Here is a 15,544-nt window from a genome sequence, read left to right on the forward strand (position 1 = left end):
CCTGACTTCTTATACAGGTAGCCTCCAAGTTTACCAAGATTTTACATCAACAGTCTTGACGGAGAACATCGTTTCTACCCAGATGCCATTGACTGTAACCTAACTTAAAAGGAGGGTAGGAAATAAGTCTTCCTTTGTGCTCAGGAAGAGGAAAAGAACAATAGCAACAGAATTTGGTGAACCTAAAGCATTGTTTCTGCCATAACCCCCTTCCTTTGGGGAACTGCTGAAATCTAAGTCTCTAGTTTTGGTGGAGCTGGCAATTCAGAATCCTACCCCCAATGGCCTAGGAAGTGGGCAGGCCCATGACCTGAGCTCAGCCAAGTCAGGTTTATCTCTCTCTGTAATTTGAATCATGAGCAGGGCCTCAAGCGCAGAAGGAGCTGTCCAGTGGCAGTGCCCAGAGAGAAGGGCCGTGGGTGCCGGCTGTAGAAATCCTGTAGACAGACTGGGTCCTGTCCCTCCTGATGCCCAGTTGTCCAGCTCTTCCATCAAGTCTGTGAGATCCCCACTATCCTTCCAATTAGTTCCCTACTTGTGATTAAGTTAGAATTTGTTTCTGGGCCGGGCGCAGTGGCTCACGCCTATAATCCTAGCACTTTGGGAGGCGAAGGCAGGCTGATTGCCTGAGCTTAGGAGACCAGCTTGGGCAACATAGCAAAACCCCATCTCTACTAAAAAGACAAAAAATTAGCCGGGCATGGTGGTCATACCTTGTAGTCCCAGCTATTCGAGAAGCTGAGGCAGGAGACTCGCTTGAACTCAGGAGGCAGAGGTTGCAGTGAGCCAAGATGGCACCACTGCATTCCAGCCTGGGTGACAGAGCCAGACTCTGTCTCAAACAAACAAAACAAAACAAAACAAAAAACCCCCCAAAAACAGTGTTTCTCTTACTTGTACCCAAATGCAATTATTAATTATTAATCTTAATTAATACCCAATATTTGCCACCTATATGCTAACAAGCAGATTTCCCATCTCTTCATGACTCGACCCTTGGGGATATGATGGGCTATCTGGCCAACCTTTTTCAGATGACATCTCTCTATCTTATTAAGATCTTTAATCTTCTAAGTGCATGAGAAAAGCAAGAAACAGTACAAAGCAGATGTTTAAGGCCAAAGAAGTCATAAAGACAACATGCCATCCTCCGCAGGGATGTCAGGTGGATGATGGGGTCATATCCAGGAGTGATCTCTGAAGAAAGATCCCATACATCAATTTGTCAACCTATTTCACAGACAAAAATCAGGATTCTAAAATAACACTGTCCAGTAGAATTACACTGCAGGCTACACATATAATTTTTAGTTTTCTGGAAGCCATATTAAATAATGTAAACAGACAAGTGAAATTGATTTTAATAATATATTTTATTTAACCCAATACATCCAAAATATTACTGTTTCAGCATGTTATCAATATAAAAAATTATTAGTGAGATACATTCTTTCCATCATACCATGCCTCAAAATCTAATGTGTGTTTTATAGTTACTGCACATATCAACTGAGACCAGCCACACTTCAGATGCTCAGTGGGTACATGTGGCTAGTGAAATGACCTAATAGTCCCATAGACAGTTGTTTTTGGATAAACGTAGAAATTGGCCCTTCTAGTCTTAAAGCTTGAAACTTAGAGCTGTAAGTTGTTTCGGATGGTTGTACATCCCCATCTCCTCCATCATGACATTGGTTCTTCCGAGAGTTCTTTTCCCCTTGTCTGTATAGGTGATTCAGGTCAGCCCTGACCTGGCTCCAGGCTTTGGTTCCTCCTCCTCCCAAGAGCAACTACAGGTGGAATTTGTGGCACCCATCTCCACTAGCTAGTGACACCGACTAACAGTCCCATAGACAGTTGTTTTTGGATAAACATAGAAATTGACCCTTGTTTGTATCTGAGTTCCTTCCTCAGGAAAGGATCCCCAGGCCTCTCACGAAGTATCAAAGAACTGAAACCACGTCATTGCATCCACACAATGAAACGCCAGGCCCCTCATTCATCATGATTGCTTCCTTACGCCTCTCGAGTTCCTGTTTTCTCAGACATAGTAACATGTCTTCCCTGCTATATAAACCCCTAATTTTAATCAGTAAGAGAGATGAATTTGAGACTGAACCCCCATCTCCTTGGGTGCAGCTCCCAATTAAAGCCTTTTTCCTTGGCAATACTCATTGTCTCAGTCATTGCCTTTCCGTGCAGCAAGCAGCAGGACCTAGACCGAACCCCTGGTGTTTCAGTGACACTAGTAGATAGCATGTTTGACAGCATAATTCTAGAAAGTGCTAGGAAGAAAGGAGGGTTATAACAGCAGGCACAATTTCTTGAGCCCTGCCATGTGCCAGCACATGTCAAAGCTCCTTACATATTTCTCTCATTTGATCCCTGGAAAAGCCTTTTGAGATTCTTATTTTCTCTATGTTACAAATGAGAAAGACGACTTAGCGAGTTTAAGAAACTTGTGTGAAGTCACATTGCTAAAAAAGGACAGAGGACAAAGCACACAACACACACAGTCTGTCTGACCCAAAGCAAACACTTTCTAATTGATCTCATGCTTTTCATTTACAGATATGAGGACATGAATTGCCTTGGACTTTTACCCTAAAGGTTGTGGATCAGGAAAGGTCCTAAACAAAGCACAGGGGAATGGCACTAATCTCACCAGTAAGGTGTGTAGCCAAACCAGCTGTTCCCTGTTAAGGTAAGAGGCATCTAACATGAATTAGAGAAACAGAAACAAGTGCTAATACATTTCTCCAGCCAAAAAATTCTATGAGAAGCAATGGTGAGGTGATGAGCAAGGCAAAAACACAAGTAAAGCTCCACTAACCAGAAAGAGATAAGTGGCTTTGAACATTAACAAAGGGCAGAATTGGTGATAAAAAGTATTCAAAAACTTCGAAGATAAACATGCAATTTCAGTAAAGCCAGTGGAGGTGAGTGCCACAGTTCCACTTGTAAGGTTGCCCTTGGAGGAGGAGGAACCGGAACCTAGAGCCAAGGTCCGGGCTTACCTGGATCACCTATGGAGGTAAGGGGAAGCAAGCCCTCGGAAGAACCAAAGCCACAATGGAGGAGATGAGGATGTACCACCATCCAAAGTGTGTGTTTGAGAACATCCCTCTTCAGCAGGCTTCGCACAGGTTACCAGGATAGACACAGGTGCTTATAGATGCTCAGCCAAGACTAACTTAAAAAGCCAGAGTCCATAAAACAGTCCTCAGTGAAATAAGAACACCATGCTAAATCTAGTAAGTGTTTACATTTTGCCTTTATGTATTAGTGTTTACCCTTTATGAAATTATGGTAATAGTGGATAGTCATTGTTGGGGTGGCTGTGTGTGTGTGTGTTTAAAGTCTTCACTTGGCAAATATAAAAGTCAACAACTTTATATTGGTCCTCCAGTTTTACTATTAAAACAAATTGATGGTATATAAAATTTTAAAAAACACTGCTTGCTTAAGAGCCCATTTGTTTCTCTCTGATATTATTTCAACTATTCACTCAACCCTAGCTCCATCCTCTGTGTATAAATATGCTCAAATTTCTTCAGATCAAACCAAATCAAACAAAACCTCCCTTAAAACTCTCCTCCCTTCCTCTCTAGGTACACCCAAGCACTTGTTTCTTCTTTATCAACCATTCTTTCCTCAACCCACCAGCTGTTGTATTTTTCCCCCATTTTCCACATTGGCAGTTGAATATTAAACTGTGCAATCGTTTTTCCACCCAAGTAAAGATGAATTAAAATTTGTTACTCAATCTCAGTGTTTTCCCTTCTGGTTGAATCACTGTTAAAACGGTCTTGCTTTCTTCCTATTTAATCCCTGTGGGAGGGCACAGTATTTCAGCTACATTATGTGTTAAATTGGACTTTGTCAGCTACCTCAGGAATGTAGCCAAGTTTATATGCTTATATATAAGAGAAAAGCTATGTTCCAAACTGGCTTTCAAATAAATGTTGCTGTTAACTTTTTATTTTGACATAATTTGACATAATTTTAATTTGACATAATTAATTTGACATAATTTCAGAATTACAGAATTACAGAAACACTGCAAGAATTGTACAAAGAATTCCCATTACCCAGATTCCCCTAGAGTTAATATTTGAGAGTAAGTTGAAAACATGAAGCCATTTACCCCTGTATAGTCGGGGGTCACAGTTCTCCATATATATATATATAAAATATATATATAAAGTATATATATAAAATATATATATAACATGTATATATAAAAAAATATATAACATGTATATATATAAAATATATATATAACATGTATATATAATATATATAACATGTATATATATAAAATATATATATAACATGTATATATATAAAATATATATATATGGATGGATGAAAGAGAAAGAAGAACGTACAGGGAGGAGGAGAAGAAGGAAAGTAGACATATATTTTATGAAATTGGCTTATGGGATTGTGTGTGTTGGCAGGTCGGAAATCCATAGGGCAGCCTAGCAGGCTGGAAAATTAAGGTAAAAGTCAATATTGCAATCTTGAGTCTGAATTCCATAGAGCAGCAGGCTGGAAATTCAAGCAGGGTTTCTATGTTGCAACTTTGAGGAGAATTCCTTCTTTTGGAAACCTCAGTCTTTGTTCTTAAAGTCTTCAATTGATTGGATGAAGCCCACTCACATTACGGAGGGCAATCTGCTTTACTCAAAGTCTACTGAGTTAAATGTTAATCACATCTAAAAAATACCTTTCCAGCAACATCTATTTTGGTGTTTGACCAAACCTCTGGGTGCCGTTAGCCTAGCCACACTGACACATAAAATTGACCATCGCTCTTCTACAGTCCTGGAGTGTATATTTCCTTTAAAAGGACATTCTCTCAATAAGCATAGTAAAATGTGCAAAATCAGAACATTAACATCAATACAGTGCTATCATCTATTATGCCAACCTTATTCAGATTTTCACAATAACGTAATTGATAGCCAAAAAAAAAAAAAACTGGAGAAAGTTAACAAGAAAAATGTTTAAAATCCAGAAACTGATAAATAAATGGAAATTGTGTTTACCTTCAATTAATTGTAATCTAAAGTAACTTTAATTAAGAATTGTTAACTTTTTTTTTAAAGCCCCTGATCAAAGAAATTAAAAGTTGGCAATTTTCTGATGGACTCAGCCATTTTTTTGAAATTTGGTCTTCCAAATCCCAAAGTCTGGTACCTGACTGGAGATTCCATTCTTTCTCATCTGCTCCGGGAACTTGTTTTTCTGAGTTCTCAAACTCTTCATTTCTACTGACCCCTCTTCTGCTTATAGATATGTTCAGATCTCTTCTATATTCACACCAAACAAAATCAAACAAACATTTCTCTCGCTCCAGCATTTCTCTTGGGTTGGCACCCTCGTTCTTCCCATCCGACGCAGATTTCTAGAGACCCACATCTGCCTCATTATCCTCCCCACACATTCACCTCTTGATTGTAGTAGACACCATTGTTTCCTTACCCAAATTCATCCTCCTCCCTTTTTCCTTGCTTGAATCTCCCCAGTTTTAAGTTCTCATGCCACGCGCTGATGAAAGTGCACCCAACCCAAACCCAGAGGAGGGGCTAAGGTAGGGGTGAATTTCAATTAGTCTCTAAACCAAACATTCCAATCCTCTTGCCAGTGATTGGCTTAGAAAGGGGCAAAGTAACCAGTTCTGACCAATGATACGTGAGAGGCAGTCTGCAGGCAACACCTCTGGGAAAGAGTTGCTTGTTCTCACAATGAGGCTTCTGAAGAGTGTTTTCTGTTTGTGTAAGGAGGTGGTGCTAGAGCTGCTTCAGCCTCTTGCTGCCATGAGGACATCTAGCCAAACGCATCTTGATTGATAAAACTCATTGGCACCAGCAGACGTAGTTAACATTTTGCAAGCTAGCAACAAATTACTGGAGAATTATATAGTTGTTTCTCTCCCAGAATTCAAGGTAATTAAAAATCTATTCTTAAAAAGCTTTATTTTTCCATTTTAGAAAATATAATTTACTAATATTATAAAAGCATTATTTCTTATTCCTTCCTGCTTTTCTTTTCAGCAAATGCACAGTATTTATGTTGTGTTAAATGTCCTGTTGATGGATACCTTGAGAATTTAACAACTGAATACTTCATTATGTGTAAAATAAAATCCTAAACCTGACCAATGACTTCTTTAGTAGAAGAAGCCGGTGACCTCATCTCTTTGTTATCGTATCTGCCACATGGCATACAAATTAACTTTTAAATAATAATTCATTCGTGAACTGAAATGTCCTGGAATCCATCAGTTCATAGCAATGCTGTGTTAGCCAGGGCTTGCAGCCATTCAATTCAATATGAGTTACTTTAATGCAATATCTTTCTAAGGTTCTGTGCACTTTCTTAAGTATGGTCCTTTCAAAAGGCTGCCTGGCATCTTGGTCTGTGATTTTTCAGCAAGGATAGCGGTAGTATTTTAAACAGAACAGCTTTTAAGATTCAGAAATCATTAGCAGGAAAGTGACTTTAATGAAGTGGTTTAGTAGTTCTTATTATCAAAGAATGTTGATTTGGACATCCGCCTGGACCACACTTAGGGAAAAAAGAACTGTCAAAATAACAGGCTAGGTGCTTATGATTCCCTTGGCTTAGAGCTCAGTTTTACCAGTAGATGTCACTATAGTCAGACATTATTTTAAAGCCTCAAAAAGAGAAAGATAACCTCACCGGAGTTTAAAGGATCTGAGGGGGAAAAAAGCAAACAAGTTCTTCTATAGCTAAACATGTGCTCTTCTTTTTTTAAAAAGCACAGTAGGCATTGAATAAATGTTTACTAAGTGAACCGACAAATAATCAATGCATATGGAATAGTCCGCCCTGAAATCTTTGTGATTGAGTTATGCTCTGATAGGAATCAGAGGAAGAGCTTTAGAGTCTGCAGAACAAAAATGATCTCTAAGATGCAAGCAGGCAGGTACAGAAGTAAGCAACTCTGCCCAGAGTCCATTCGTGAGAAGGGACGTGGGGATTTAAGCAACTCAACTGTGCAGACTGTTGCGCGCCACCCTACGCCAGGCACTGAGCTAGGGACTACTAGAATCAGAGAGGGAGTCGCGGTACGTAGAGCCGATGGCGAAGTAAAGCAGAGGTCATGTGTTCTGTCCTCCATCCTGGAGTGGGGGAGGTGCAGGTTTTCCTGGCTTCAGAGGTGGATCAAAGTTCTAAAATCAGGGTGAAGGAGCTGAGAAACAATTCCCATCAGCTCTCCTTCAACACCCTCTTTCCTTTTTTTGAACTGAGGTTTGCCTGCATAAGGCAGAAAGAGATTAGGAAAACAGTTTGCAAACCTGGCAAATTATTCAGAGGTTTGATATATTGAAGATATATGACAACATGTATTACAGCTGTTTTGAGCGCTTATTAACTGGTACATTCTGCACCAGCTCCATTCTCTGATTTAATCCTCCTAAGAGCTCTAAGAGCCAGGAATTTCTATGATCCTCATTTTTTGAGATGAAGTATCTGAAGAATGAGGGGGAGTGGGGTTGAGAGGTTAATTTGTCCCGGATCACCCAGTTAATGAGTGGTAGGACCAGGTTCTAACTTAGGCCTGTATGGGGCACTCTGCTGTGTTCCTGCCTTAGTTCATTATTCCAAGGAAACTGACTCTAGTCAGGGTCTGACTACCAGCAAAATCTAGGATCCATGTTGTTTAAGTTGATTTTGCCCCAGTCATTCCTTTTTAAACTCTTAGTGAACCATTCTTATGAACAGGGCACTCCGTTTTGGACTAGGAGAAGGGGAGTGTAAAGGAAAGACAGTGGGCTGTCCTAAAAGAATTTATGATTGAGTGGGAGTAGACATGGGGGCATTTGGAGATGGGAGGAGCTTGGACAAGGAAGGTCACCCAGCATCTGCCTTCTCCATACGGCTTAGGAGGGTTCGGGGAAAGTGGAAAAGATTTGGAACAGCTGCTGTAAGGAATGTGCTAGGTTAAATAATGTGTCTGGAGAAGTGAGGGGTATTTCAAGATCCTTCTTTCCACACCTCAGAATTAATGGAGCTTATTTTCTCAGATTTTCCAAAATAAAGTTCACCTCTGGCTAGAGCTCAAGCTTGAAGAATTTCAGTACAGAATTTAATCTTGTCTCTTGAAAAACTGTCAGCACTTAATTTTTTTAATCATGAAAACAGATAAATGATAACACTGCACTAAGAAGGAGGCTAAAACACTTGCTTGACTTGCAGTGTTGATTATCTATCCAATTGGATTTTTCTTAGTGTCAACTTTATTTCTGAAATAAGAAAACAACCAAATGAGAAACATTTTTAAAACCACAAGTTGAAATCCTAAGACAAACCTAACATTAGGGATGTCTGAATTTGTTAGTATCTTCGAGGCACATGGGTTACATTGCCCTAACCCTCGCATTTTGAACAATGTCATCTGCCCACTTTGTGTTTTTTCATAAATATGTAATTGTTTTCTGGTTGTTTTCATTTCTGCCTCCATTCCACTTTAAATATTTTGTTTAATTATCACATTACATTTTATGTTTAGAAATCCTCTCTTAAAGACATTCCGTCTTGCCTGTAGCGAGGGAGGTAAATTTGGTTGAGTGTTAATTACTAATGGAATTTCTCCAGACTCAAATCTTTCCCCATACACTTTGCCACAGAACAGGTAAAAAATGTTGCTCTGGAGAAATTATAGCATAAATATCTCTAAATCAAGGGCTTAGTAACAAAGTCCACAACTAGTATAATATTTTTTCAGAGTGGCTGTCAAAAACTGTACAAATTCATTAGTAAAGCCCTACACAAGGGGGAAAACGCCCCCAAACAGGAAAAATAAATGGCTAATAAATATATGAAAAAATCAACTTTACTGTAAATAAAGATAAATTAATGGAGCAGTAAGTTCTTTTCACTTTAAGTCAGAGTTTGGGGTTTGTTTTTATAAAAATAACACTTGATATTGGCAAGAGGGTTCAAATTGCCAGACAGCATTGTGGTTGGGAATGTTAAGTTGGTAAAAATTTTTTGAAAAATTTGCAATACATATCATACCCTGTGGCCCAGTAACTATTTCTAGAAGATTTTTCCTAAGGGAAAAAACCCCTGAAACACAGAAACAAATATTTACATAAAGACATTCCCTTTTATAATTTATAATAATAAAAATACAAATAACTATTCCATTTGAGTATATTAGGTTTAAAAAAGCTACCTTCATAGATTAGAATATTATGCATCTTTTCACAAGTATCTTTATAAAGACAGAAGTAAAGGGAAATCCAAAGGAATAGAAATCGTTCTATCATAAAGACATGCACACATATGTTCATTGCAGCACTATTCACAGCAAAGACATGGAATCAGCCTAAATGCCCATCAATAGTGGACTGTGTCAGGAAAATGTGCTACATATACACCATGGAATACTATACAGCTATAAAAAACAAGATCATGTCCTTTGCAGGAACATGAATGGAGCTTGAGCTCGTTATCCTTAGCAAACTAACGCAGGAAGAGAAAACCAAATACCACATGTTCTCACTTATAAGTGGGAGCTAAATGTTGAGAACACATGGACACATAGAGGAGGAACAGTGGACACTGGAGCCTTCCAGAGGGTAGAGGGTAGGAGAAGGGAAAGGATCAGGAAAAATAACTAATGGGTACTAGGCTTAACACCTGTGTGATGAAATAATCTGTACAACAAACTCCCAAGACACAGGTTTACCTATATAACAAATCTGCACATGTACCCCTGAACTTAAAAGTTTTTTTGTTTTTGTTTTTGTTTTGTTTTGTTTTGTGATGGAGTCTCGCTCTGTCACCCAGGCTGGAGTGCAGTGGCACCATCTCAGCTCACTGCAACCTCTGCCTTCCGGGTTCAAGCGATTCTCCTGCCTCATTCTCCCGAGTAGCTGGGATTACAAGTGCCCACCATGATGTCCGGCTAATTTTTTTGTATTTTTGGTAGAGACGGGGTTTCACCATGTTGGCCAAGCTGGTCTTGAACTCATGACCTCAGGTGATCTGCCCACCTCAGCCTCCCAAAGGGCTGGGATTACAGGTGTGAGCCACCACACCCGGCCCCAAATACAAGTTCTTTTTACAAAGCTTACCAAATGGAGTCACAAAAAAAGAAGTAAAGAGAAATCGTCATGTTATGATATTAAGTGGAAAAAGCAGGAGAATAAATATATAAATAATATAAAGTATATATCTACATATATATAATACATGTCCTCACCTCTAAGATGACTAAATGATCTCTGAGGTCCCAAGCATGATTTTATAAAGTGAAGAGAGCAGTTAGATATCTTATCAGTGTATTGTCATCACATGTTATCAATGTCTGGAATCTATAAAATGATGCCAGTGACACTTGGTACTAGTATGAGGTCAGATTCCCTAGGAGAGCCCCAGACAGGTTGAGGTGTGTGTGATTTACTGGGCATGTGCTCTTCAGGAAAAGCTCATGAGGAAAACAGACCAGGGAGGGGGAAAGAGGCAAGCAAGGATGCACTTTTTTTAATTTATGTATGTATTGAGACGGGGTCTCACTTTGTCACCCAGGCTGGAGTGCAGTAGCACAATCTCAGCTCACTGCAACCTCCGCCTTCAGGGCTCAAGCAATCCTCCCACCTCAGCCTCCTAAATAGCTGCCACCACACCAGGCTACTTTTTAAATTTTTTGTAGAGATGGGGTTTTGCCATGTTGCCTAGGTCAGTCTCGAATTCCTGAGCTCAGGTGATCCACCCTCATGGGCCTCCCAAAGTGCTGGGATTACAGGCTTGAGCCACTGCACCTGGCAGAGGATGTGCTTTCAGGAGCATAAATCACACCACTGCGTTGTAGGTGGGTCTTATACCCAGAGCAATTCTTGGGGATGGGGAATCTGTGAGCCATTAACAGCCAGGTTCAGTGGCCTTAATTTCTAAATTTTGTTCTCCTGGGTAAAATAAGGTGCCTGAATTAAATCAATGAAGGATCCTTCACGTGGGCCTGGGAATCTCCAGGAATTGTATTTAAAATTCAGCTTTCCATGCAGTTTTCTGGGATTCAGGTGCATAACTTTTGTCAGATTCTTTGAGGACAGGGTGACTTCAAGCTTCCTTCCACCCCAGCACTTTGAATAGGAGTGTGAGAAGAGACTTAGGTCAGAGGAGGAAGCTAAGCACTGAATTCTTAGTTCTAGTTTTAGAAATATAATCGACCAGAACAGGGATTCTTTGGTCTCACCTTATCCCAACCCCCATTCAAATTTAGGAAAATTAAAGGCAGTCTCCCAGAACCCACTCAGACCCACTCGCTTTCACAGCCACATCTTTTCAGCTCCGCCACCTCCCGGTGAGGGGGGTGTTATCCTCGTTTTACAGAGGGGAAACTGAGGTGCCAGTGATGTGACTCATTCAGAATCCCACAGCACCCCCTTGTGGTGTGGAGCTATGGTCAAGACTTGCTGTGGAAACCAGTGGCTTGCGTTTCTTGATTTTTTTTTCTTTTTTTGAGACAGGTTCTCACTCTGTCACCCAGGCTGGAGTGGAGGGGCTTGATCTCAGCTCACTGCAGTGTCGACTTCCCAAGCTCAGGTGATCCTCCCATCTCGGCTTCCCGAGTAGCTAGGACCACAGGAGCATGACACCAGCCCAGCTAATTTTTGTATTTTTTGTAGAGATAGGGTCTCACCATGTTGGCCAGGTTGGTCTCGAACTCCTGGGCTCAAGCGATCCATCCGCCTCATCTTCCCAAAGTGCTGGAATTACAGGCATGAGCCACCATGCCTGGAGAAATATTTTTGTTTTAAAAAATACTGTATTTATCTTTCAAAGGTGATACTTTAAAAATTCAACAAGCGAGAAAGTAAAGAAAAGGGAATCCTTCTACACTGTTGGTGGAAACGTAAACTGGTGTAGCCACAGTGGAAAACAGTTTGGAAGTTTCTTGAAAAATTAAAAATATAATATGATTAAAAAATCCCACTTCTGGGCATATATCCAAAGGAATCAAAATCAGTATACCGAAGAGATATCTTCACTCCTGTGTTCACTGCAGCATTATTCACAACAGCCAAGACATGGAAGCAACCTAAATTTCCAAAGGACAAATGGATAAAGAAAATGTGGTGTATATATACATACAGTGGAATATTATTTAGACTTAAAAGAGAAAGAATCTTGCCATTTGCGACAACATGAATGAACCTGGAGCACATTATGCTAAGTGAAATAAGCCTAACACAGAAGGACAAATACTACATGATACCAATTATATGAGGTATCAGGTATAGTCAAACTCGTAGAATCAGAAAGTAGAATGGTGGTTGCCAGGGCCATATGGCAAAGGAAGATGGGGAACTATTGGTCAAAGGGCACAAAAAGTCCCAGTTATGCAACATGAATAGGTCCTAGACATCTGTACAACATAGTGCCTAGAGTTAATAATATTGCATTTTATACTTAAAAATTTGCTAAGATGGTAGATCAATGTCAAGTGTTCTTAACACAAATTATAATGAGGGTGGGAGGAAACTTTTGGAGGTAATTGATATGTTTATGGCATAGATTGTGGAAATGGTTTCATGGATGTATACTTATCTCCAAACTCATCAAGCTGTATGCATTAAATATGTACAGATTTAAAATAAATAAGTAAAGTTGCAGCAACGGTCAGAGAAGATTTTCCAAGGACTGCAATCACATTGCTCTCAGAACATATTTTCAAAGCAAGAATCTGTATAGGACATTGACATCTGGATTTCTGATGCATTTCTTGTATCTTAAATCAGGGATTGCATCATTAATAAACTTCCATATAGTTAAAAAATTAGCAACACAGAAATGTAAAATATAAATGGAAGGCTCAATTCCCCTGACCTTTAAGTAGTAGAGTGGATTCTTCTTTTATTTTTCTCCTCTTTTTTTTCCCATTTTTTTTAGAGACGAGCTCTCCTTCTGTAGCCCAGAGTGGACTGCAGTAGTATGAACTTACTGCAGCGTCGAACTCCTGGGCTCAAGCTATCCTCCTGCCTCAGCATCCTAAGTACCTGGGACTACACATGTACACCACCACGCCTAGCTGGATTCTCTTTTCGATAGATACATATAGATTTGTTTGTTTAATTGATTGATTAATTTTTACAAAATGGAATCATACGGTACATTCTGTCCCGAAACTTCTGTCCCACTAGACAGTATATCACGAAAATTTTTCATGTCAGAAGATAAAGACCTACCTCACTCATTTGAAAACAATAGTAAAAACAACATGTACATATATTTCAGACCATCAATATGTTAATTTAAACGGCCAGATTAAATCACCTTGGTAAACAATGTGGAGTGAAACTTCTGCCATCTTAGAGCAATTATTCGAACTTCCTGTAAACTGATTATGAAGGTTGTAGGTCTAAACTATCCAAAAAATTCAGGAACTTTTCAGGACCACTCACAACAAATTGTTAAAATAAGCATGCTCTCACAGCCCCGGGGGCTGCCCTGCAGGAAATGTTGGATAATGTTCAGGTCCATCTGCTTTGTGCAGGTGCTCATGACATCGTAATGACAAACTGTACAACAGCAAGAGAACATACAAGCTGCTTTGCCATGATTATATTATATTATATATAGTTTTAGCTCTTATAATTTTGGTGTCCTGCCTGTCTGACCCCTTATACTTATAAGAGAGTTTTTATAAAGTTTGAGTGCTTATGGTTTACCTTTTATTTTTACTTTTTTTTTTTTTTTTTTTTTTTGAGACAGAGTCTTGCTCTGTCGCCCAGGCTGGAGTGCAGTAGCACAATCTCAGCTCACTGCAAGCTCCGCCTCCCGGGTTGATGCCATTCTCCTGCCTCAGCCTCCCGAGTAGCTGGGACTACAGGCGCCCGCCACCACGCCCGGCTAATTTTTTGTATTTTTAGTAGAGATGGGGTTTCACGGTGTTAGCCAGGATGGTCTTGATCTCCTGACCTTGTGATCCGCCCACCTCAGCCTCCCAAAGTGCTGGGATTACAGGCGTGAGCCACCATGCCCAGCCTTTTTTTTACAGATAGGGTCTCTCTCTGTCTTTCAGGCTAGAGTGCAGTGGTACAATCAGAGCTCACTTTAACCTCAAACTTCTGGGCTCATGTGATCCTCCTGCCTCAGGCTCCAGAGTAGCTAGGACCAAGACACACATCACCACACCTGTCTAATTTTTAATTTTTTTGCAGAGACAGGTCTATTTTGCTTAATCTGGTCTTGAACTCCTGACCTCAAATGATTCTCCCATCTCGACCTCCCAAAGTGTTGGGATTACAGCTGTGAGTAACCATGCCTGGCCTAGCTTTTAATTTTATAAATGTTACTGTATTTCAGTAGAAGTAAAATAAGTAAGCTAAGAACTAGAAGCCAAATGGTGTATTGATAGACAGCTAGACAGGCATAGATATAGATGTATAATTACCTAACAAATCCTACTAAAATCAGAAAATCTAAATAGCTTCAAATTGAGTTAACTGAGCTTAATATGGCAATGCAGAAACATAATTGTACCAACCTTACAATGCAGATAAAGTTCCAGGGGTGAAATTTTAAATATAACATAATTTTACTTAACCTGTAAAACAAATGAAAAGTGATGGTTTTGAAACTTTAAGTAAATGCTTGACTGTGATAGCACCAAGTATCCGATTTATTTTTATTTTTTTTCTTTTGAGACAGAGTCTCACTCTGTTTTGCAGACTGGAGTGCAATGGCGAAGTCACAGCTAGCACCACAGCCTCAAACTCTGGGTCAAGTGATCCTCCTGCCTCAGCCTCCTGAGTAGTTGGGACTATAGGTGCATACACCACCATGCCCCCCAGCTAATGAATATTTTCTTTTTCTTTTTTTTGAGACGGAGTCCCCCTGCATCACCCAGGCTCTTCTTCTGTCGCCCAGGCTGGAGTGCAGTGGTGCGATCTCAGCTCACTGCAAACTCTGCCTCCCAGGTTCAAGCAATTCTCCTGTCTCAGCCTCCCAGGTAGCTGGGATTACAGGCATGTGCCACCACGCCCAGCTACTTTTTGTATTTTTCGTAGATATAGGGTTTCATCATGTTGGCCAGGCTGGTCTTGAACTTCTGACCTTAAATGATCCACCTGCCTTGGCCTCCCAAAATATTGGGATTACAGGCGTGAGCCACCACGCCAGGCCAATGAATATTTTCAAATTGGATTTATTGAACACCTCATAATGTTTCAGTACACATGTAAAAAGTGCATTATACTGGAAAAAACAGTCTGGCATGGTGGTTAACAGTTTCAGTTCTGGACTCAGACCATGCTGGGTTTGAATTCTAGCTCTATCTATCTCTAACTAGCTAGGTGACTCTTGGGCAGATAATATCACCTTTCTGAGCTTCAGTCTCCTCATCTGTGAAATGGCTTTACTAGTCTCCATTTTACAGGAACATTGCAAGAATTAAATGAGATCATGGAGTTAAAGAGCTTAGCACAATGGCGGATCCCTAATAAGTGTTAGAGATTATTATTGTTTTAAAGAAAGGAGAAGCAAAGGCCACTCAGGG

The 15,544-nt window shown here is 40.0% G+C and overlaps 1 protein-coding gene across 1 annotated transcript in view; it reads left to right on the forward strand.

The window, feature by feature from the left end:
* Positions 1-15,544, forward strand: part of SLC35G1 (solute carrier family 35 member G1) — a 55,279-nt gene that overhangs the window by 18,906 nt on the left and 20,829 nt on the right. Inside the window, exon 3 of the transcript XR_004664797.3 lies at positions 2,572-2,704. The gene's annotated coding sequence lies outside the window, so the exon portion shown is untranslated. The remainder of the gene's footprint in view (positions 1-2,571; positions 2,705-15,544) is intronic.

Source organism: Pan paniscus, chromosome 8 (genome assembly GCF_029289425.2).
Source record: "Pan paniscus chromosome 8, NHGRI_mPanPan1-v2.0_pri, whole genome shotgun sequence".
Taxonomy (NCBI): domain Eukaryota; kingdom Metazoa; phylum Chordata; class Mammalia; order Primates; family Hominidae; genus Pan; species Pan paniscus.